The following is a 25,779-nucleotide window of genomic DNA, read 5'->3' as shown; positions in this document are numbered from 1 at the left end:
TGGAAGGCCTGCTCGCACTCCGTTGTCCATTCAAACGTCTTTCCTTTCCTTAGAGTAGCATAAAAGGGGAGAGATCTTATTGCTGATCCAGCCAGAAATCTGGACAAGGCTGCCAACCTTCCATTGAGTTGTTGTACTTTCTTGACACAAGTCGGACTCTTCATGTCGAGTATGGCCCGGCATTTATCCGGATTTGCCTTGATCTTCTTTGTGTGAGCATAAAACCCAAGAACTTTCCAGCTTCTACTGCGAAGGTGCATTTTGCAGGATTAAGTCGCATGCCATGCCTTCTTATTGTGTCGAATACTTAGGTGAGGTCAAATAGTAACGTCTTCTCGCTTTGTGTCTTTATTAACATGTTGTCCACATATACTTCCATGATTTTTCCGATGTGATCTGTGAAGATCTTATTCATTAATCTCTGATAGGTAGCTCCTGTATTTTTTAGTCCGAAAGGCATGATGATGTAGTAGTAGTTTGCCTTTGGGGTTAAGAACGAGGTTTTTTCTTGGTCAGGTGGATACATTGGGATTTGATTGTATCCCGAATATACGTCCATAAACGAGAGGTATTTATATCCGGAGGAGGTATCTACCAGAGCGTCAATACTCGGGAGTGGATAAGGATCTTTTGAGCAGGCTTTGTTGAGAACAGTGTAGTCAGTGCACATCCGCCACTTCCCATTTGATTTTTTCACTAAGACAACGTTAGCTAGCCATAGTGGGTACGTGACTTCTCTTATGAATCCAGCCTCCAGTAGAGCTTGTACCTGCTCTTCCACAACTTAGGATCATTTTAGCCTGAGCTTTCTACGCCTCTATTGTACTGACCGAGATCCTGGGTAGACTGCTAGCTTGTGGCACATTAACTTGGGGTCTATGCCTGGCATGTCTGTGGCCTTCCATGCAAAGAGGTCGACATTATCTCGGAAGAACTGTATGAGTGATTCTTTTATGTCTCCTTTTAGGATTGTACCGATATTGGTTGTTTGGTCTGGGATATCTCCGATCTGGACTCTTTCTACTTCGCCTTCGGATTGTGGGCGGAGTTCTTTCCGCCTCTGAGCTCCACCGAGTTCGATGGTGTGGAATTCTTCTCTTCTGCCAATAAGGCTTAAACTCTCGTTGTAACAGCGGCGCACCATCTTCTGGTCTGGTTTTATTGTAGCTATTCCTTCTGTAGTTGGGAACTTCATGCATAGATGTGGAGTCGAGACTACTGCGCCAAGCTGATTCAATGTTGTCTGACCTATTAAGGCATTGTAGGCTGAGTTTATGTTGACCACAATGTAGTGTATTTTGAGTGTTCTTGACTGGTTTCCTTTTCCAAAGGTCGTGTGTAGTGAGACATATCCAAGTGGTTGAACTGGGGTGTCCCCCAATCCAAATAGGTTTGTCCGATATACTCTGAGTTCTTTTTCTTCTAGGCCGAGTTTGTCGAAGGCAGTTTTGAATAATATGTCGGCGGAGCTTCCCTGGTCTATCAGTGTGCGGTGGAGATTTGCGTTTGCCAATACGATAGTGATGACTATAGGATCGTCGTGTCCTGGGATGATGCCGGATGCGTCCTCTTTGCTAAAAGTAATTGTAGGGATGTCGGGTGTTTCCTTTCTTCCCTCAACATGATATACTTCTTTGAGATATCTTTTGCGAGATGATTTGGAGATCCCGCCTCCCGCAAATCCTCCGTGTATCATGTGGACGTGTCTTTTGGGTGTACGGGGTGGTCGTTCTGTCTGTCTGACATCTTGATCCCTTCTTCTTTTTCTGGGATCGTTTGCTCAGCTTGCCAAATACCAATTTAACTTTCCTTCTCTTACCAGTTTCTCTATGATTTTTTTAAGTCGAAATATTCGTTAGTGGAATGTCCGTAGATTCGATGATATTCACAATATTCTGCCCAGTTTCCTCCACCTTTTTTGCTTTTGAGTGGTCGAGTTGGGGTATATTTTCAGTATGGCATACTTCTCTGTAGACATCCATAAGGGATACCCGAAGTGGGGTATAATTGTGGTATTTTTTGATCTTTTTCCCATGTCGATCTCCTTTTTTCTTGGATTCTTTGTCCTTATCTTGGGAGGAGTAGGAGAATCCAGACTTTGAGGTCTCTCCTAGTCGAGCGTTTTCCTCCATGTTGATGTATTTCTTGGCTCATTCTTGTACCTCATTTAGGGATGTGGGATGTTTCTTTGATATGGATTGGCTAAAAGGCCCTTCTCGTAGGCCATTGATGAGGCCCATGGTGGCTGCTTCTGTGGGTAGACTTTGTATGTCTAGACATGTCTTGTTAAATCTTTCCATGTAGCTGCGGAGACTTTTCCAATCTCCTTGTTTGATTCCTAATAGACTCGGGGCATGCTTGGTTTTGTCTTTCTGGATGGAGAATCTGGCTAGAAACTTCTTGGCTAGGTCGTCAAAGCTTGAGATGGACTTGGGGGGTCGATTGTCGAACAACTTAATCGCCGATTTTGTTAAGGTAGTCGGGAAGGCTTTACAGCGGACTGCGTCTGAGGCACAGTGAGGTACATTCGACTTCTGAAATTACTGAGGAGGTGGCTGGGATCTGCCGTGCCATCGTATAAGGCCATATCCGAGAGTTTAAAGTCTTTTGGGATTTTGGTCTTCATGATCTCCTTGGTGAATGGATCTTGCTCCTTGTGGGAGTTGTCCTCGTAGGTGGAACAAGTCGCTTTGGTTTTGAGATCGGCTTCAAATTTTAGGAGTTTGTCTTCCAATTTTCGGCATCGCCTTATCTCCCTTTGTAGGTCCTTCCCAGCTTCTCGCTGATGTTGGGCTTCTTTCTCGAGTTGTTTTAAACGATCTTGAAGCGTCTCCAGGGCTCCCGAGTCTGGTGAATTTTTGTCTTCGTTGGGTTGCAGGCTGTCTTTTGGTGTAGTGTCCACGTTTTTGTGTGGTGTTCTATCTTCTAGACCTGAATCGTGGTCGTTGTCATGGTCGTCCGCTATGGTGATGGGATGACTTCTAGGTTCCCCGACAACGGTGCCAATGTTTCGAGGGTTACCTGAAACGGTAGGTTGATCTCAGACAAAATCTCCTGTACGGGTCAGAGCTAATGTGTCCGACTTGCTGGGCTTGATGGGGGTGCTGATCCTTCATCACTGGAGGGTGGTGGTACCTGCAAGGGACTCTGATGCTTAAGTTAGCAAGGGTATTAAGCAGGTTTTTAGAAGAATCAGAGTATGAGTTATACCTGGGTGCTCCAGCATATTTATAATGGTGCAGAGTGACCTTTTTAGATAAGATAAGTTAGTTATCGTATCTTATCTTATCTTATCTTTGAGTGAGGTCCTCGTATCTTCAAGGGAATGCCCTTATCTCTTTAGGCTTGGGCTGCCCGCGGATTTGGGTCGTTTTCCTCTATTTGGGCCCTTTACTGGGCTTTCCTGGCAATTTGGCCGAGCTCTTTAAGAAGAGGTCAGGTAGTTTGACCTGAAGAGGTCGGTTGTCTCATTACTAATCATCCCGGGTCGGACAGCTCGACCCAGGGTATGAACAATTATGATATGAGATTTGGCTAAATATGGTGGAATTGGTGGGTTGATGATTGGATGAGTGGATGGAAGTATTTGGTTTTGAATCATTGAGTTTGGCTGGTCTTTGAATGAGTTTGGTAGGTGTATGTTTTAAAAAGGGGAGTTTATAAGTTTTGGTAAAAATTGGAATTTTGATGAACTTCAACAGATCATATCTTGAGCAATTGTTTTCGAAATTTGATGATTTTTATATCAATGGAAAGATAATTTTATAAGCTTTAAAATGGTTTAAATTTTGTGAAAATCCGAATTTTGTGTAAGGAGACATGATCGTTGGAAGTTTGGGTTAAAAATCTGATTTCTGCAACTTCTGCAGAATTTATGATTTTTGGTCTGTGTGCGCACGCACACTCTGCGAGAATTTGGTCCTGTGCGCATGCACAGGCTTGTGCATACGCACACGCAGAGACAGGGCTACTGGTGGCAGCGCTAGCACGCCCTGTGCACAGACACAAACAACGAAAAATTTTGAGCTGTGCGTACGCATAAGCCTGTGCGCACGCACACGTTGGGAATGGTGCATTGGTGGCGGCGCTAGCACGCGTTGTGCGCGCACCCCACCATAGAGATTTCTCTTTCTGTGCATACAAACATACCTGTGCGTACGCACACGTTTAAAAATATTCCTGGGCGTGCGCACGCACACCCCTATGCGTACGCATGCGTCTCAATTCTTTTCTAAAGCTTTTGTTTTCAAATTCTTCGCATTCCCAACAAGCTCGAAACCTTTCGAGATGTTATTTCACACTTATAAACCCCTAAATTTATCCCTTAAATCTTAAATTGGTACAAAATGGCTAGAGATTGAGAGAAAGCTTGGGGAGAGGGTAACTTGTGGGTGAAGAAAATGGGTGTTATGATGAGTATGATGAAGGATGATGATATGAGTTGTTGAGGAGGATGGTGGAGTGCTGCATATACTATGAGCCAAATGGCTAAGTATGAAATGAGCCAACTGACCGTGTATGATGATGATTATGGCTGAGTATGAATTATAACTTGTAAGCCGGATGGCTGTGATTTTAATGCATATATGCTGGATTGTTGAGTATTGTGATTGTTGCACTCCACCTATCTGAGATACGAGTTTTCCTGGGTGAAAGCAGTGGCTAGCCACCACGTGCTCCAACTGGAGACTCGATACTCTGCTGACCCTATGTCGTAAGTGTGACCCATTACTGTGAAAGTTTCGGATGAGCTCGCCCCCGTAAATATACACCAGTGAGGGTGTTGGATTATATATTATGTTTATGTTATGAGATAACTCGAGTTAAGGATGCACGACAGAGGGACAGTCCAATGGTTAGCTACCAGAACTTGTCGGCCTAGCTTTATAACCGACAGATGAAACTCATCAGCCACTAGGACAGGCATGCATCATATGCATTATAGGTGATTTGTCTGGATTGCCTAATTGACTGCATCATTACTTGCTATTTACTTAGTTGTCTTATTTGCTTCCTACCTGTGCATTTCCTTGCTTGATATACTTGTGCTTGCATTTAATTACTGTTGGCAGTTGAGAGGTTTGCAGGATTTGGAAAGGGGATACTTAGTTTGAAGATCCTTAAGATAGTAGCCTATTTACATTGCTCATGGTTTAGCTTGTTTATACGCTTTGATTAAATCTGGAATTTCTAGGATTGCCTTCGCCTTTCCCAGGACATTACATGTTAGATATTTGGGCACTGTACCCATGCGGATTTTGTGGTTTTCAGATGCAGGACGTGAGGCTCCTCGCTGAGGCATGCTAGAGACTTCCTTTTTGGCGGAGATCCTTAGCTTTAGAGATTTTATTTTGATCTTATATACTTGTTAGATACTTATATTCTTCTCTGTATATGTATTTTGTATGTACCCCTCTTAGAGGTTATTTTGGAGAAACAGGATTTGTATATTGTCTTTTAGGTTGTCTCTTGGGATTCCCTTACTATATATGTATATATACTGTATGCTCGAGCCGATTATCTTCGCAAGCCAAGTTCGGAGTCTTGATATATGTATTTTGGCACTCCTTCGTATACCTCTTCGCTCTAGCTTAATCCTCTAACTGCTCGTTTACGTTACCGATCTGAGTGTTGTGCTTTTCGATTTGCCAGTTTTGATTTATCCACTTTTCTTCAAAGGCTCCTAGTTGTGAACATTTTTGCAATACTATACGTACTAAATTTTATTTTAGAGGTCGTAATGTCTCGCCACCTATGTTTTATGACTTAAGCATAAGACTCTATGTGGTAGGGTGTTACATGTATGACATGGTGGACTAGAGATTTCTTGAAGCTTCTTTGGTTCGGTTTGACTTTCCAAGGGATACTATTCATCTTATTCTAGCTTGTGTGACGTGATCTTCTTTGTCTATTTTGTGGAATGGTGATAAACTCGAGAGCTTTAACCCCCAGAGGGGTTTGAGATAAGGGGGTTGATGAGAGGATAATTTATACGCTTTTTGGCATTATTTTTAGGCAGTTTTTAGTATGATTTAGTTAGTTTTTAGTATATAATTATTAGTTTTTATGCAAAAATCACATTTCTGGACTTTACTTGAGTTTGTGTGTCTTTCTATGATTTCAGGTATTTTTTGGCTGAAATTGAGAGACATGAGCAAAAATCTGATTCAGAGGCTGAAAAAGGACTGTAGATGCTGTTGGATTCTGACCTCCTTGCACTCGAAATGGATTTTATGGAGCTACAGAAGCCCAATTGGCGCTCTCTTAATTGCGTTAGAAAGTAGACATCTTGGGCTTTCCAGAAATGTATAATACTCCATACTTTGCTCGAGATTTGATGGCCCATATTAGCGTCAAAACGCCGGTCAAAGACCCTTTTCTGGCGTTAAACACCAGAACTGGCATAAAAGCTGGAGTTAAACACCCAAACTGGCACCAAAGTTGGCGTTTAAATTCAAGTAAAGCCTATGCACGTGAAAGCTTCAATGCTCAGCCCAAACACACACCAAGTGGGCCCCGAAAGTGGATTTCTGCACTATCTATCTTAGTTATTCATTTTCTGTAAACCCTAGCTACTAGTTTTAGTATAAATATTTGTATTAGACGTCTTGGTTATTCTGGTTCCCCCTCTGGGCCCGAAACCAATGAACACCATTATCACTTATGTATTTTCAACGGTGGAGTTTCTACACCTCATAGATTAAGGTGTGGAGCTCTGCTGCTCCTCAAGAATTAATGCAAAGTATTATTGTTCTTCTATTCAATTCAAGCTTATTCTTATTCTAAGATATTCACTCGTACTTCAACTTGATGAATGTGATGATCTGTGACACTCATCATCATTCTCACTTATGAACGCATGCTTGATAACCACTTCCGTTCTATTTGCAATAGCTTGAGTGTGTATCTCTTAGCATCCTGGTCCACGATGCATGGTTGCCTCTCCTGACAACAGAGCCTTCCATTCCATGAGATCAGAGTCTTCGTGGTATAAGCTAGAATCAATTGGGAGCATTCTTGAGATCCGAAAAGTCTAAACCTTGTCTGTGGTATTTCGAGTAGGACTTGGGATGGGATGACTGTGACGAGCTTCAAACTCGCGAGTGCTGGGCGCAGTGACAGTGCACAAAAGAATCATTAGATCTTATTCCGACACGATTGAGAACTGACAGATGATTAGCCTTACGTAACCTGTAGCCAGACCATTTTCATTGAGAGGACGGACGGTAGCTATTGACAACGGTGATCCCCCAACATACAGCTTGCCATGGAAGGGAGTACGCATGACTGGATGAAGGCAGTAGGAAAGAAGAGATTCAGAAGGAACAAAGTATTTATATCTTATTTTATGTTTTATCTATCTTTTAATGATCAAAATCCCATAACCATTTGAATCTGCCTAACTGAGATTTACAAGATGACCATAGCTTGCTTCAAGCCGACAATCTCCATGGGATCAACCCTTACTCACGTAAGGTATTACTTGGACGACCCAGTGCACTTGCTGGTTAGCTACGCGGACTTGTGAGGAAAGCGTGTAAGATCACAATTCTGTGTACCAAGTTTTTGGCGCCGTTGCCGGGGATTGTTTGAGTTTAGACAACTGACGGTTCATCTTGTTGCTTAGATTATGTATTTTTCTTTTTATTTTGTTCTTCAGAATTTTTAAGAATGAATTCTAGAGTTTCAGATGATGCTTTTATCATCACAGGAGCCAGTTGATTCCCATCAATTTGGCTGTTGTATGTAATGTCCTGCTGAAGCTTGGTTAACCATGTCTAATCTTTTTAGACTGAAGCTTTAGACTAACATTACATGATTCCTGGTATTCTTATTAAAAATTTTGAGTTTCCTATTTTCTTTTTCAAAATAATTTAAAAAAAGTACAAAAAAATTTATAAAATCATAAAGTCAAAAAAATAATTTGTGTTTCTTGTTTAAGTCTAGTGTCAAATTTCAAGTTTGGTGTCAATTGCATGTTTCTATTTTTTTTTTGCATTTTTCGAAAATATATGCATTGTGTTCTTCATTGATCTTCAAGTTGTTCTTGATGATTTTCTTTGTCTGATCTTTAAATTCTCTTGTTTTGTGTCTTTTGTTGTTTCTCATGTGGATTCTCAAATTGTTAGTGTCTTTAGTATGAAAACTTCTAAGTTTGGTGTCTTGCATGTCTTTCTTTTCTTAAAAATTTTCAAAAATATGTTCTTGGTGTTCATCATGATCTTCATAGTGTTCTTGATGTTCATCTTGACATTCAAAGTGTTCTTGCATGCATTCCTTGTTTTGATCTTAGTTTTTCATGTTTAATTTCATTCTGTTGTTTTTCTCTCTCATCATTAAAAATTCAAAAAAATCCAAAATTATGTCTTTTCAAGTCAATAATTCAGAGAATTGAAGATTCAGAACATACAGCAGAGGAATCACAGAGAAAAAGCTGTGCATTCAGAAAAACGCCCAGTACGGAAGGATTTCTGGCGTTTAAACGCCAGCCAGGGTACTGATGAGCGGATAATTTATATGCTTTTTGGCATTGTTTTTAGTATGTTTTTAGTATATTTTAGTTAGTTTTTGTTATATTTTTATTAGTTTTTAGTTAAAATTAACTTTTCTGGGCTTTACTATGAGTTTGTGTGTTTTACTGTGATTTCAAGTATTTTCTGGCTGAAATTTAGGGACCTGAGCAAAAATCTGATTCAGAGGTTGAAAAGGACTGCAGATGCTGTTGGATTCTGACCTTCCTGCACTCAAAGTGGATTTTCTGGAGCTACAGAAGCCCAATTGGCGCGCTCTCAATTGCGTTGGAAAGTAGACATCCTGGGCTTTCTAGCAATATATAATAATAGTTCATACTTTGCCCGAGATTTGATGGCCCAAACCGGCGTTTCAAATCAGCTTCAGAATTCCCGGCGTTTAACGCCGGAACTGGCACAAAAATTGGAGTTAAACGCCCAAACTGGCATAAAAGCTGGCGTTTAACTCCAGAAAAAGTCTCTACACATGAAAGCTTCAATGCTCAGCCCAAGCACATGCCAGGTGGACCCCGGAAGTAGATTTTTACGTCATTTACTCATTTCTGTATACCCTAGGTTACTAGTTCACTATTAATAGGACATTTTGACATTGTATCTTGACCTCATGACATTTTACACGTTTCATATTGTACCTTCTACAACATGAGTCTCTAAACCCCATGGTTGGGGGTGAGGAGCTCTGCTGTGTCTTGATGGATTAATGCAATTACTACCGTTTTTCATTCAATCACGCTTGCTTCTATTCTAAGATATCACTTGTTCCTAAACTTGATGAATATGATGATCCATGACACTCATCATCATTCTCACATATGAACGTGTGCCTGACAACCACCTCCGTTCTACCTTAGATTATTTAGATATCTCTTGGATTCTTTAATCAGAATCTTCGTGGTATAAGCTAGAACTGATGGCGGCATTCAAGAGAATCCGGAAGGTCTAAACCTTGTCTGTGGTATTCTGAGTAGGATTCAAGGATTGAATGACTGTGACGAGCTTAAAACTCCTGAAGGCTGGGCGTTAGTGACAGATGCAAAAGAATCACTGGATTCTATTCCAACCTGATTGAGAACCGACAGATGATTAGCCGTGCTGTGACAGAGCGCGTTGAACATTTTCACTGAGAGGATGGGAGGTAGCCATTAACAATGGTGAAACCCTACATACAGCTTGCCATGGAAGAAGCCTTGCGTGCATGAAGAAGAAGACAGTAGGAAAGCAGAGATTCAGAAGATAGAGCATCTCCAAAACCTCAACCTGTTCTCCATTACTGCAAAACAAGTACTTATTTCATGTTCTTTTACTTTTCACAATCAACCCTGATAATTATTGATATCCTGACTAAGAGTTACAAGATAACCATAGCTTGCTTCAAGCCGACAATCTCCGTGGGATCGACCATTACTCACGTAAGGTATTACTTGGACGACCCAGTGCACTTGTTGGTTAGTTGTGTGGAATTTTAAAAGTGTGATTGCAATTTCGTGCACCAGGTACCAATTCAAATCTTTTTCAATTTTGTTTTCAATTCAAATCTTTTTCAATTTTTCAAGTTTTAAAACTAATTTTTCAAAATATTATCTTTCTCATACCCTCTCTTATCAATCATATTTTTTTCAAAATTAAATCTTTTTCATTTTTCTTTTAATATTTTCAAAAGTCCTTTCTAACAATTAATTTTGTGATTCAAAAATTTCAAGTTTGTTACTTTTTTTGTTAAGAAAGGTTCAATATTTGAATTTTAGAATAATATCTTTTAATTTCTTGTTAGTCATGTCATCAACTTTAACAATCAAATCTTTTTTAATTGTTTTTCAATCAAATCTTCTTAAATCATATTTTTTTTCAAATCACATCTTTTTAAATTTTAATTTCAAAATCTTTTTCTAACTTCTTATCTTTTCAAAACTTACTATTTCTTATCTTTTTCAAAACTACTTAACTACTTTTCTCTCTCCAATTTTCGAAAACCACTAACAACTTTTTCAAAATTCTTTTTAATTAACTAATTGTTTTAAACTCTGGTTTTATTTTATTCAAAAAAATTTCGAAAATTCTCTCTCTCCCATCTCTTTCTATTTAATCACTAACACTTATCCTCCTTTAATAATTCGGACCACCTTCCTTTCTATAAGTTCGAATTCTTCTCTACCTCATCCTTCTATTCTTCTTTTCCTTTGACACATAAAGGAATCTCTATACTGTGACATAGATGATTCCATACTTTCTTTGTTTTCTTCTCTTTTATATGAGTAGGAACAAAGATAAAGGCATTCTTGTTGAAGCTGATCCTAAACCTGAATGGACTCTGAAGAGGAAGTTAAGAGAATCTAAAGCACAACTCTCCAGAGAGGACCTGACAGAAATTTTTGAAAAAAAAAGAAGACATGGCAGCCGAAAATAACAACAATGCCAACAATGCAAGGAAGGTGCTTGGTGACTTTAATGCACCAACTCCAGACTTCTATGGGAGGAGCATCTCTATTCCTGCCATTGGAGCAAACAACTTTGAGCTTAAGCCTCAATTAGTTTCTCTGATGCAACAGAATTGCAAGTTTCATGGACTTCCATTGGAAGATCCTCATCAGTTCTTGGCTGAATTTTTGCAAATCTGTGACATTGTTAAGACCAATGGAGTTGATCCCGAGGTCTACAGACTTATGCTTTTCCCTTTTGCTGTAAGAAACAGAGCTAGTATATGGTTGAACTCACAACCTAGAGATAGCCTGAACTCTTGGAAAAAGCTGGTCAATGCCTTCTTAGCTAAATTCTTTCCACCTCAAAAGATGAGTAAGCTTAGAGTGGAAGTTCATACCTTCAAACAGAAGGAAGGTGAATCCCTCTATGAAACTTGGGAAAGATACAAGTAATTGATCAGAAGGTGTCCTTCTGACATGGAGCATCATAGGTATCTTCTATGATGGTCTGTCTAAGTTATCCAAGATGTCATTAGACCATTCTGCGGGCAGATCCATTCATCTGAAGAAAATGCCTGCCGAAGCCCAGTAACTCATTGAAATGGTTGCAAATAACCAGTTCATGTACACTTCTGAAAGAAACCCTGTGAACAATGGGATAACTCAGAAAAAATGAGTTCTTGAGATTGATACTCTGAATGTCATATTAGCTCAGAACAAAATATTGACTCAGTAAGTCAATATGATTTCTCAGAATCTGATTGGAATGCAAGCTGCATCTGGCAGTGATAAAGAAGCTTCCTTTGAAGGAGAAGCTTATGACCCTAAGAATCCTGCAATGGAAGAGGTGAATTACATTGGAGAACCCTATGGAAACACCTATAATTCTTCGTGGAGGAATCACCCAAATTTCTCATCGAAGGATCAACAGAAGCCTCAACAAGGCTTCAATAACAATAATGGTGGGAGAAATAGGTTTAGCAATAGCAAGCCTTTTCCATCATCTTCTCAGCAACAGACAGAAAATTCTGAGCAGAGTCTCTCTAGCTTAGCAACCATAGTCTCTGAGCTATCCAAGACCACTCTCAATTTTATGAATGAGGCACGGTCCTCTATCAAAAATCTGGAGGCACAAGTAGGTCAGCTGAGTAAAAGAGTTACTGAAACTCCTCCTAGTACTCTCCCAAGCAATACAGAAGAGAACCCAAAAAGAGAGTGCAAGGCCATCAACATAATCAAAGTGGCCGAATGCACAAAGGAGGAGGCAGATGATGAGCGGATAATTTATACGCTTTTTGGCATTGTTTTTAGTATGTTTTTAGTATATTTTAGTTAGTTTTTAGTATACTTTTATTAGTTTTTAGTTAAAATTCACTTTTCTGGACTTTACTATGAGTTTGTGTGTTTTTCTGTGATTTCAGGTATTTTCTGGCTGAAATTGAGGGTCCTGAGCAAAAATCTGATTCAGAGGCTGAAAAGGACTGCAGATGCTGTTGGAAAGTAGACATCCTGGGCTTTCCAGCAATGTATAATAGTCCATACTTTTCCCGAGATTTGATGGCCCAAACCGGCGTTGCAAATCAGCTTCAGAATTCCCAGCGTTTAACGCTGGAATTGGCATAAAAATTGGAGTTAAACGCACAAACTGGCATAAACGCTGGCGTTTAACTCCAGAAAAAGTCTCTACACATGAAAGCTTCAATGCTCAGCCCAAGCACACACTAAGTGGACCCAGAAGTGGATTTTTACGTCATTTACTCATTTCTGTATACCCTAGGTTACTAGTTCACTATTAATAGGATCTTTTGACATTGTATCTGTACCTCATGACACTTTACACATTTCTCATTGTATCTTCTATAGCATGAGTCTCTAAACCCCATGGTTGGGGGTGAGGAGCTCTGCTGTGTCTTGATGGATTAATGCAATTACTACTGTTTTTTTTCATTCAATCATGCTTGCTTCCATTCTAAGATATCACTTGTTCTTAAACCTGATGAATGTGATGATCCGTGACACTCATCATCATTCTCAACTATGAACGTGTGCCTGATAACCACCTCCGTTCTACCTTAGATTGAGTAGATATCTCTTGGATTCCTTAATCAGAATCTTCGTGGTATAAGCTAGAATTGATGGCGGCATTCAAGAGAATCCGGAAGGTCTAAACCTTGTCTGTGGTATTCTGAGTAGGATTCAATGATTGAATGACTGTGACGAGCTTCAAACTCGCGATTGTGGGGCGTTAGTGACAGACGCAAAAGAATCACTGGATTCTATTCCGACATGATCGAGAACCGACAGCTGAATAGCCGTGCCGTGACAGGGTGCGTTGAACATTTTCACTGAGAGGATGGGAGGTAGCCATTGACAATGGTGAAACCCTACATACAGCTTGCCATGGAAGGAGCCTTGCGTGCTTGAAGAAGAAGACAGTAGGAAAGCAGAGATTCAGAAGATAGAGCATCCCCAAAACCTCAACCTATTCCCCATTACTGCAAAACAAGTACTTATTTCATGTTCTTTTGCTTTTTACAATCAACCCTGATAATTATTGATATCCTGACTAAGAGTTACAAGATAACCATAGCTTGCTTCAAGCCAACAATCTCCGTGGGATCGACCCTTACTCACGTAAGGTATTACTTGGACGACCCAGTGCACTTGCTGGTTAGTTGTGCGGAATTGCAAGAGTGTGATTGCAATTTCGTGCACCAAGACGTGAATCCCAATGAAGAAGACCTCATGGGACGTCCTCTGGACAACAAAGAGTTCCCTATTGAGGAACCAAAGAAATCTGAGGCTCATACAGAGACTATAGAGAGTTCATTGAACCTACTTCTGCCATTCATGAGCTCTGATGAGTATTCTTCCTCTGAAGAGGATGAAGATGTTACTGAAGAGCAAGTTGCTAAGTACCTTGGAGCAATCATGAAGCTGAATGCCAAGTTATTTGGTAATGAGACTTGGGAGGATGAACCCCCTTGCTCACCAATGAACTGAATGACTTGATTAGCCAGACATTACCTCAGAAGAATCTGGATCCCGAAAAATTCTTAATACCCTGTACCATAGGCACCATGACCTTTGAGAAGGCTCTGTGTGACCTGGGGTCAGGCATAAACCTCATGCCACTCTTTGTAATGGAGAAATTGGGAATCTTTGAGGTGCAAGCTGCAAGAATTTTACTAGAGATGGCAGACAAATCCATGAAACAGGCTTATGGACTTGTAGAGGATGTTTTAGTGAAGGTTGAAGGCCTTTACATCCCTGCTAACTTTATAACCCTGGACACTGGGAGGAACAATGATGAATCCATCATCCTTGGCAGACCCTTCCTAGCCACAGTAAAAGCTGTGATTGAGGTTGACAGAGGAGAGTTGGTCCTTGAAGTGAATGAGGGATACCTTGCGTTTAAGGCTCAAGGATCTCCTTCTATACACATAGAGAAGAAGCATGACAAGCTATAAGTTTGGTGTTGGGAGGCCCCAACCATGCTCTGAACATCTGTGAAGCTCCATGAGAGCTCACTGTCAAGCTATTGATATTAAAGAAGCACTTATTGGGAGGCAACCCAATTTTTATTTATCTATGCTAAATTTCCATTTTTCATTGTTATTTTATGTTTTCTTTAGGTTGATGATCATGTGGAGTCACAAAACAACTGCAAAAATCAAAGCAAATTCAAAAACAGCATTAAAAAATAGCACACATTGGAGGAGGAGCTTACTGGCGTTTAAACGCCAGTAAGGGTAGCAGAATGGGCGTTAAACGCCCAGTCTGGCACCATTCTGGGTGTTTAACGCCAGAAAAGGGCACCAGACTGGCGTTTAACGCCAGAAAAGCGCACTAAGCTGGCGTTAAAGGCCAGAAAGGGAAGAAAAGCTGGCCTTTAACGCCAGGAATGGGTAGCAACCTGGCATTTAACGCCATGATTATCACTCAGAGGGTGTTTACACGCCAGAATGGTGTAGGGATGAGAAATCCTTGATACCTTAGGATCTGTGGACCCCACAGGATCTCTACCTATCTCAACTCACTCTCTCTCTTTTTCACACATTCCAATAACACCCTTCCCCAAATACCCCTCACCAATAACCTCCATTCCTTTTCCCCAATACCCTTCACCAATCACCTCCATCCACTCTTCCCCAAACACCCCACCTACCCCACTATTCAAAATTCAAAAACTTTCCCTCCCAAACCCAACCCTCACACACGGACAGCCCTCTCTTCCACTCCTATATGAACCCCTCATCACTCCTTTATTTTCACACCTCATATACACTTTTCCCCCTCCTTGGCCAAACCTTTCTTCACCCTCCATCTCCTCTATTTCTTCTTCTTCTCTGTCCATTCTATCTTTTTTGCTCAAGGATGAGCAAACCTTTTAAGTTTGGTGTGGTAAAAGCGTTGCTTTTTGTTTTTCTATAACCATTTATGGCACCTAAGGCCGGAGAAACCTCTAGAAAAAGGAAAGGAAAGGCAAAAGCTTCCACCTCTGAGTCATGGGAGATAGAGAGATTCATCTCAAAGGTCCATCAAGACCACTTCTATGAAGTTGTGGCAAAGAAAAATGTGATTCCTGAGATCCCTTTCATGCTCAAAAGGAATGAGTATCCGGAGATCCAACATAAGATTCGAAGAAGAGGTTGGGAAGTTCTCACCAACCTATTCAACAAGTCGTAATCTTAATGGTTCAAGAGTTCTATACTAATGCATGGATCACCAAAAACCATGATCAAAGTGTGAACCTGATAAACCCCGTTTTGACGGTTTATCTTGTATTGATTTTAGGGGATTTTATCACCTTTTACCCACATTTATTCAATGAAATAGCATGGTTTTGTGATTGTCTCCTTATTTGTGCTTAGATGTGAAAACATGCTTTTTAGGCCTTTAACTTGATGATTTTGATTCACCTTTGATTCCACTAGATGCCTTGATGTGTTTGTTAGTAATTTCAGATTGAAAAGGGCTAGGAATGGATCAAAGGGAGTGAAGAGGAAAGCATGCAAAGTGGAGAAATCATGAAAAGCCAAAGAGTTGAACCCGCCCATGAACACGCGCACGCACCTGGCGCTTGCGCGCATCTTGCGAATTACCCTATGGACGCGTACGCGTGCTGTGCACGTACGCGTCGGTGCTGGTTTATGATTTTTTAATGAAAATGTGACCAACAAATTCTCAAGGGTTGTGGGGCCCAATCCCAACCAACTTTGGCGCCTAAACTGCTATTTAAAGCCAAGGATTGAAGAGCAAAGGGGGATTATCTCACATTAACTCATTAGGATTAGTTTAGAGTTAGTTTTAGAGAGAGAAGCTCTCACTTCTCTCTAGGATTAGGATTAGGATTAGGTTTAGTTCTTAGATCTAAATTTTAATCTTTGCTTTCTTCTACTTCTACCTTTCAATTCCTTATTGTTACATTCATTTTCCTCTATTCTTTTGTTGTAACTTCCTTTATGTTGTTCTTGTATTTTGTTGTAGATCTACTTTTGTTCCTTCCTTTCTCTTTCAATTCAATTCAAGGTAAATCATAATAATTGTGTTCCTTTTGATTTGTTGTTGTTAATTCTTTACAATAATTGTTGTTAGATTTTGTTCTTGTTGTTGATTTACTATGCTTTCCTTTTATGCCTTCCAAGTGTTTGATGAAATGCTTGGTTGGATTTTAGAGTAGAATTTTATACTCTTGGCTTGGAAAGGTAACTTAGGAACTCTTGAGTTACTAATGTCCAAACCGGAGTCGCAAATCAACTTCAGAATTCCCGGCGTTTAACGCCGGAACTGGCACAAAAATTGGAGTTAAACACCCAAACTGGCACAAAAGCTGGCGTTTAACTCCAGGAAAAGTCTCTACACATGAAAGCTTCAATGCTCAGCCCAAGAACACACCAAGTGGACCCCGGAAGTGGATTTTTACGTCATTTACTCATTTCTGTATACCCTAGGTTACTAGTTCACTATTAATAGGACATTTTGACATTGTATCTTTCCCTCATGACATTTTACACGTTTCATACTGTATCTTCTATAGCATGAGTCTCTACTTTAGATTGAGTGAATATCTTTTGGATTCCTTAATCAGAATCTTCGTGGTATAAGCTAGAATTGATGGCGGCATTCAAGAGAATCCGGAAGGTCTAAACCTTGTCTATGGTATTCTGAGTAGGATTCAAGGATTGAATGACTATGACGAGCTTCAAACTCCTGAGGGCTGGGCGTTAGTGACAGACACAAAAGAATCACTGGATTCTATTCCAACCTGATTGAGAACCGACAGATGATTAGCCGTGCTGTGACAGAGCGCGTTGAACATTTTCACTGAGAGGATGGGAGGTAGCCATTGACAACGGTGAAACCCTACATACAGCTTGCCATGGAAGGAGCCTTGCGTGAATGAAGAAGAAGACAGTAGGAAAGTAGAGATTCAGAAGATATAGCATCTCCAAAACCTCAACCTGTTCTCCATTACTGCAAAACAAGTATTTATTTCATGTTCTTTTACTTTTTACACTTAAATCTGAGAATTATTGATATCCTGACTAAGAGTTACAAGATAACCATAGCTTGCTTCAAGCCCACAATCTCCGTGGGATCGACCCTTACTCACGTAAGGTATTACTTGGACGACCCAGTGCACTTGCTGGTTAGTTGTGCGGAATTGCAAAAGTGTGATTGCGATTTCGTGCACTAAGTTTTTGGCGCCGTTGTCGGGGATTGTTCGAGTTTGGACAACTGACGGTCTATCTTATTGCTTAGATTAGGACTGCTTTCTTTTTTATTGGTTTAGAGTTTTTTATTTGAGTTTAGTCTCATATTTTAAGTTTGGTGTCAATTGCATGCTTTTGTTTTCTTTTAATTTTTTGAATTTGCATGTTCTTAGTCCTTTCTTGATCTTTAAAAGTTCTAAGTTTGGTGTCTTCTTTGTGTTTTCCTTTAAAATTTTTGAAAATTTGTGTTTGATTTTCTAAAAATTTTAAGTTTGGTGTCATCTTGTTGTTTTTCTCTCTCTCCTCATTTCAAAAATCAAATCTTTTTCAAAATAATTTTCAATCATATCTTCTTAATTGCTAATTCCAAAGTCTTTTTAATTAATTAATTGATTCAGTTTTCAATTTGCTTTGATTTTATTTTCTTTTAGTTTTCGAAATTTTATTCTATTTTCTTTCCCATTTATTTTATTATTTTCGGTCATCTTTAATTAAAAACGAAAAAAAAAATTTTTACTTTACTTGCAATCCATATCATCTCACTTTCTCCATCATGGACCTAAGTGGGGTTGAGCAGTCCAGAAGGACTTTGGGGTCATATGCTAACCCCATTACAACTGCATATGGGAGTAGCATCTGTATACCTCCCATTAAAGCAAGCAGCTTTGAGCTAAACCCTCAACTCATTATCATGGTGCAGCAAAATTGCAAGTATTCCAGTCTCCCACAAGAAGAACCTACTAAGTTTCTGGCACAGTTCTTACAAATTGCTGACACAGTACGTGATAAAGAGGTGGATCAGGATGTCTACAGATTATTACTGTTTCCATTTGCTGTAAAAGATCAAGCTAAGAGGTGGTTGAATAACCAACCCACAGCAAGCATAAAAACATGGAGACAGTTATCAGACAAATTCCTGAATCAATTTTACCCTCCAAAAAGGATGACACAGCTAAGGCTGGACATCCAAGGCTTTAAACAAGAGGATAATGAATCCCTTTATAATGCCTGGGAGAGGTACAGAGGTAAGCTAAGTAAATGCCCCTCTGAAATGTTTTCAGAGTGGGTACAGTTAGACATATTCTATTATGGGCTCACAGAAAAAGCTCAGATGTCTTTAGACCACTCAGCTGGTGGATCTATACACATGCGGAAGACGATTGAAGAGGCTCAAGAGCTCATAGATACAGTTGCTAGAAATCAACATTTATACTCAAGCAGTGAGTCCTCTATAAAAGAAGAAGCTATGGCAGTAACTACTGATCCTAACCCTCAATAACAGATGGTTGAGCTTAATCAGCAATTAATCATGATGACAAAACAGTTAGCAGAATTTAAAGAGATGCTCTAAGAAACTAAAATTGCTAACAAGAATATGGAAGCACAATTAAATTAGACAAGACAGCAACTATCTAAACAGATAACAGAAGAATGCCAAGCTGTTAAATTAAGGAGTGGAAAAACATTGAATGTGTCAACTCAAAGCAGCAGAAAGCTAAGAAAGGAACAACTGACAGAGGATAACCAAATCACTATCCAAATCCCTCTGAGGACAGTAAGAGCCCAGAGAGGAATACTTCTAGCGTTCACACGCCAGAAAGGGGGGAAAAGTTGGCGTTAAACGCCCATTCCCTGTCCAGCTCTGGCGTTCAAACGCCAAAAAGGGGGGAAAAGTTGGCGTTAAACGCCCATTCCTCACCCAATCCTGGCGTTCAAACGCCAATGAGGAATCAGACACCTGAGAGTGCTGATAGTAACCCCTCTAAGAAGGCTTCTCCAACCACTTCTGTAGGAAATAAACCTGCAGCAACTAAGGTTGAAGAGTATAAAGCCAAGATGCCTTATCCTCAGAAACTCTGCCAAGCAGAATAGGATAAGCAATTTGCCCGCTTTGCAGACTATCTCAGGACTCTTGAAATAAAGATTCCGTTTGCAGAGGCACTTGAGCAAATACCTTCTTATGCTAAGTTCATGAAAGAGATCTTAAGTCATAAGAAGGACTAGAGAGAAACTGAAAAGGTGTTTCTCACTGAAGAATGCAGTGCAGTCATTCTAAAAAGCTTACCGGAGAAGCTTCAAGATCCAGGGAGCTTTATGATACCATGCACATTAGAAGGTGCTTGTACCAAGACAGCCCTATGTGACCTTAGAGCAAGTATCAACCTAATACCTGCATCCACTATCAGAAAGCTTGGGTTGACTGAAGAAGTCAAACCAACCCGGATATGTCTTCAACTTGCTGATGGCTCCATTAAATATCCATCAGGCATAATTGAGGACATGATTGTCAAGGTTGGGCCATTTGCCTTTCCCACTGACTTTGTAGTGCTAGAAATGAAGGAGCACAAGAGTGCAACTCTCATCCTAGGAAGACCCTTCCTGGCAACTGGACGAACTCTCATTGATGTACAAAAAGGGGAAGTGACCCTGAGAGTCAATGAGGATGAGTTCAAGTTGAATGCTGTCAAAGCTATGCAGCATCCAGAAACATCAAATGACTGCATGAGCGCTGATATTATTGACTCTTTAGTAGAAGAGATCAATATGACTGAGAGTCTCGAATCAGAGCTAGAGGATATCTTTAAAGATGTTCAGCCTGACGTGGAGGAACCAGAGGAAATAAAAGTACCTTTGAAAATTCCTCAGGAAGAGGATAAGCCTCCTAAACCCGAGCTCAAGCCACTACCACCATCCCTGAAGTATGCATTTCTGGGAGAAGGTGACACTTTTCCAGTGATTATAAGCTCTGCTTTAAACTCACAGGAAGAGGAAGCACTAATTCAAGTGCTAAAGACACATAAGACAGCTCTTGGGTGATCCATAAGTGATCTTAAGGGCATTAGCCCAGCAAGATGCATGCACAAGATCCTATTGGAAGATAATGCCAAGCCAGTGGTTCAACCACAGAGACGGCTAAATCCAGCCATGAAGGAGGTGGTGCAGAAAGAGGTCACTAAGTTACTAGAGGCTGGGATTATTTATCCTATTTCTGATAGTCCCTGGGTGAGCCCTGTCCAAGTTGTCCCCAAAAAGGGAGGCATGACAGTGGTTCATAATGAAAAGAATGAACTGGTTCCTACAAGAACAGTTACAGGGTGGCGCATGTGTATTGACTACAGAAGGCTTAATACAGCCACCAGAAAGGATCATTTTCCTTTACCATTCATAGACCAAATGCTAGAAAGACTAGCGGGTCATGATTATTACTGCTTTTTGGATGGCTACTCAGGCTATAACCAAATTGCAGTAGACCCTCAGGACCAAGAGAAAACAGCATTTACATGTCCTTCTGGAGTATTTGCCTACAGAAGGATGCCTTTTGGTCTGTGCAATGCACCTACAACCTTCCAGAGGTGCATGCTCTCTATCTTCTCAGATATGGTAAGGAAATTTCTGGAAGTCTTCATGGATGACTTTTCAGTATTTGGAGACTCATTCAGCTCATGCCTTAACCATCTAGCACTTGTTCTGAAAAGATGCCAAGAGACCAACCTAGTTTTAAACTGGGAGAAATGTCATTTTATGGTGACTGAAGGAATTGTCCTTGGGCATAAAATTTCAAGCAAGGGAATAGAGGTGGATCAAGCAAAGGTGGAGGTAATTGAAAAATTACCACTACCTGCCAATGTTAAGGCAATTAGAAGCTTTCTGGGACATGCAGGATTCTACAGGAGGTTTATAAAGGATTTTTCAAAAATTGCAAAACCACTAAGCAACCTGCTAGCTGCTGACACACCATTTGTATTTGACACATAGTGTCTGCAGGCATTTGAGACCCTGAAAGCCAAGCTGGTCACAGCACCAGTTATCTCTGCACCAGACTGGACATTACCATTCGAACTAATGTGTGATGCCAGTGACCATGCCATTGGTGCAGTGTTGGGACAGAGGCAAAACAAGCTTCTGCACATCATTTATTATGCTAGCCGTGTTGTAAATGACGCACAGAAGAATTACACAACCACAGAAAAAGAGTTACTTGCAGTGGTTTATGCCATTGACAAGTTTAGATCCTATTTAGTAGGGTCAAAAGTGATTGTGTACACTGACCATGCTGCTCTTAAATACTTACTCACAAAGCAGGATTCAAAACCCAGGCTTATAAGGTGGGTGTTGCTTCTGCAAGAGTTTGATATAGAAATAAGAGACAGAAAAGGGACAGAGAACCAGGTAGCTGATCATTTGTCCCGAATAGAACCAGTGGCAGGGGCGTCCCTCCCTTCTACTGAGATCTCTGAGACCTTTCCAGATGAGCAACTCTTTGCCATTCAGGAAGCTCCATGGTTTGCAGACATTGCAAACTATAAAGCTGTGAAGTTCATACCACAGGAGAACAGCAGAGTGCAAAGAAAAAAATTAATTTCAGATGCCAAGTACTACCTATGGGATGAGCCATATCTCTTTAAGAGATGTGCAGACGGAATAATCCGCAGATGTGTACCTAGAGAGGAAGCACAAAGAATCCTGTGGCATTGCCATGGATCACAGTATGAGGGACATTTTGGAGGTGAGCGAATAGCCACTAAGGTCATCCAATGTGGATTCTACTGGCCTACTCTCTATAGGGATGCCCGAGAGTTTGTGCGTAACTGTGATAGTTGCCAGAGAGCTGGTAACTTGCCTCATGGTTACGCCATGCCTCAACAAGGGATCTTAGAGATTGAATTGTTTGATGTATGGGGAATTGACTTCATGGGTCCCTTCCCACCATCATACTCAAACACTTATATTCTGGTGGCAGTAGACTATGTATCTAAATGGATAGAAGCAATTGCCACACCCAATAATGATACCAAGACCGTGCTAAAATTCCTCCAGAAATACATCTTCAGCAGGTTTGGTGTTCCCAGAGTACTAATCAGTGATGGGGGCACTCATTTCTGCAATAAATAGTTGTACTCTGCTATGGTTCGATATGGAATTAGCCACAAAGTAGCAACTCCGTATCATTCACAGACAAATGGGCAAGCTCAAGTCTCTAATAGAGAGCTAAAAAGAATCCTGGAATGGACTGTTATTGCTCGTAGAAAGGATTGGACAAAGAGCTTGGATGATGCTCTGTGGGCATACAGAACAGCATACAAGACTCCTATAGGAACCTCTCCATACCAACTTGTGTATTGGAAGGCCTGTCATCTGCCTGTGGAACTGAAACATAAAGCCTACTGGGTAACTAGATTCCTAAACATGGATGCTAAGTTAGCTGGTGAAAAAAGATTTCTCCAGCTAAATGAGCTAGAGGAGTTCAGACTCAGTGCCTTCGAAAATGCAAAAATCTATAAGGAAAAGGCAAAGAAGTGGCATGACAAAAAGTTGTCATCCAGAGTCTTTGAACCAGGACAAAAAGTTTTGCTCTTCAACTCTAGGCTCAGACTATTCCCAGGAAAACTTAAATCCCGATGGAGGGGTTCGTATGTGATTACAGGAGTGTCACCATATGGATATGTCGAGCTCCAGGATGTTAATTCTGATAAAAAGTTCATTGTTAATGGACAGAGGATCAAACATTATCTTGAAAGCAATTTTGAGCAAGAATGCTCAAAGCTGAGGCTTGAATGAATCTCAATAAAAGGTCCAGCTAAAGACGATAAAGAAGCGCTTGCTGGGAGGCAACCCAGTCATTAGCAGGTTATCTGTTTTATTTAAAAAAAGTTTGATACATATTCTCAAAGGGTGATCATCAAAATTGAAGGAATTCACAGAGTTACAGAAGGATTCAGTGCAAAAAGCAGAGAAAAGGAGCTTGCTGGCGAAAAAATGCCAGTAAAGGGTACTCTAGGCATTAAACGCCAGACTGGATACCATTCTGGGCGTTTAACGCCAGTAAAGGTACCATTTTGGGCGTTAAACGCCAGAATGGGCACCATTCTGGGCGTTTAACGCCAGGTGTGCAGCATCCTGGGCGTTTAACGCCAGGTGTGCAGCATCCTGGGCGTTTAGCAAAACGCTCAGTGATGAAGGGGTTTCTGGAGTTTAACGCCAGCCAGGGTACTTGGTTGGGCGTTAAACGCCCATATTGGCCAACATTTGGGCGTTAAACGCCAGAATGGATACCATTCTGGGCGTTTAACGCCAGATAGGTGGGGGACAGAGATTTCGCTTTCCACTTCAAATTTTTTCAAACTTTCTTGTTTTGATCCATAATCTTCTGCATAAACACATTTCAAACTTTCATTATTCACCTTCAAATCTTAAAAATTAAAATCATTCTTCAAATCTCTTTCAAATCCTTTCCAAATCTTCTTCAAAAACTCAAATATCTCTCAATTTCTTTCCATATCTTCTCAAATCTCCTTCAAAATTTTCGAAATCTCTCCCCCCTCCCTTATAAATATAAGTTCGGTCATTCCCCTTTCCCCACCATTCAAATTTGCTCTCCTCCTCTCTCTCCTTTTTCTTTTCTTTTGCTTGAGGACAAGCAACCCTCTAAGTTTGGTGTGCTTTTCCGTGATCACTAAGCTAAGGCTCATCATGATCATGGCTCCCAAAGGAAAACAAACCAATTCTAGAGGTAAGAAAGAGAATGCACCAAAGGATCTTTGGAGTCAAGAGAGGTTCTTGACCAAAGAACATGCAGACCATTACCACAAAATAATGGGTCTAAGGTCAGTGATCCCAGAAGTTAAATTCGATCTGAAAGAAGATGAATATCCAGAGATCCAAGAGAAAATTCGAAACAGAGGATGGGAAGTTCTAACCAACCCTGAGATAAAGGTTGGAAGAAACATGGTTCAGGAATTCTACTTAAATCTGTGGCTGAAAGATAAGCAGAGAATGACTGGAACTGCTTTTCATACCTACAGAACCATGGTCAGAGGGAGAATTATTTACTTCCATCTGGACAAAATAAGAGAGATCTTCAAATTTCCTTAACTGCAAGATGATCCTGAATCCTTTAATAGGAGAATGGTGAGAGCAGATAAGGGGTTGGATCAAGTTCTAGAGGACATATGCCTCCCTGGAACTAAGTGGACAACCAATTCAAAAGGTGTCCCAAACCAACTCAAGAGGGGAGATCTCAAACCAATTGCAAGAGGTTGGCTAGACTTCATTGGGCATTCTATATTGCCCACTAGCAACCGTTCTGAGGTCACTATCAAGAGAGCAGTGATGATTCATTGCATTATGCTTGGAAAAGAAGTGGAGGTTCATCATCTGATTGCTTGTGAGATTTATACAATTGCAAACAAGAATTCCACTGAAGCCAAACTGGCTTACTCAAGCTTAATCTCTTTGCTATGTAAAGATGCTGGGGTGAGGATCAGAATAGATGAATTCATCCCAATTGAACATCGAATCACCAAGAAGTCAATGGAAGGACAAATGCAAGATAATTCTATCAAAAGGAGGGCGCAGGAGTTCCTCCCTAAACTCCCTGAAATTGACTACTGGACCCGCCTAGAAGCATCTGTTGCCAAGCTGCAGAAGCTATGAAACAAATTAAGGAAGAACAGCAGAATCAAAACTGCATGCTCTGCAAATTGCTGAAGGAACAAGAAAAGCAGGGGCGTGAGCTACAGGAGCTGAAGCGCCAGAAGCTCTCCCTTGAAGGGTCAAATACCCCACAAGTTGAGGGAGCATCCACTTCTCAAGATCAAGGTTGTTGAGTCCTAACTCTGTGATAACCTCTATCATTAGGAGTCTATTTTAGAGTCATTTAAATTTTTGTTTTCTATTACTATTAGTCTTATCTTATGTTTATCTTTGAGTCTTATTTTTAATTCATGATTAATAAAATTTAATGTCTATGCCTTAAAGCTATGAATGTCCTATGAATCCATCACCTCTCTTAAATGAAAAATGCTTTAATCACAAAAGAACAAGAAGTGCAGGATTTTGAATTCATCTCTGAAACTAGTTGAATTAGCTTGATGTGGTGACAATACTTTTTGTTTTCTGAATGAATGCTTGAACAGTGCATATGCCTTTTGAATTTGTTGATTAAAGAATGTTAAACTTGTTGGCTCTTGAAAGAATGATGGAAAAGGAGAAATGTTATTGAGGATCTGAAAAATCATCAAATTGATTCTTGAAGCAAAAAAAAAAAGCAGTGAATTCAAAAAAAAAAGAGAGAGAGATAAAAAGTGATCCAAGGCAAAAAGAGTGTGCTTAAGA

General features: G+C 40.4%; 1 non-coding gene across 1 annotated transcript; it reads right to left on the bottom strand.

Annotated features, from left to right (window-relative positions):
- Nucleotides 1-11,323: 11,323 nt before the first annotated feature.
- Nucleotides 11,324-11,427, bottom strand: LOC112711998 (small nucleolar RNA R71). The gene has a single exon (XR_003157651.1). It is a non-coding gene; the product is annotated as a small nucleolar RNA R71 (small nucleolar RNA).
- Nucleotides 11,428-25,779: the final 14,352 nt, after the last annotated feature.

Source organism: Arachis hypogaea, chromosome 1 (assembly GCF_003086295.3).
Source record: "Arachis hypogaea cultivar Tifrunner chromosome 1, arahy.Tifrunner.gnm2.J5K5, whole genome shotgun sequence".
Classification (NCBI taxonomy): Eukaryota; Viridiplantae; Streptophyta; class Magnoliopsida; order Fabales; family Fabaceae; genus Arachis; species Arachis hypogaea.
This window is presented reverse-complemented; position numbering and strand designations above follow the sequence as displayed.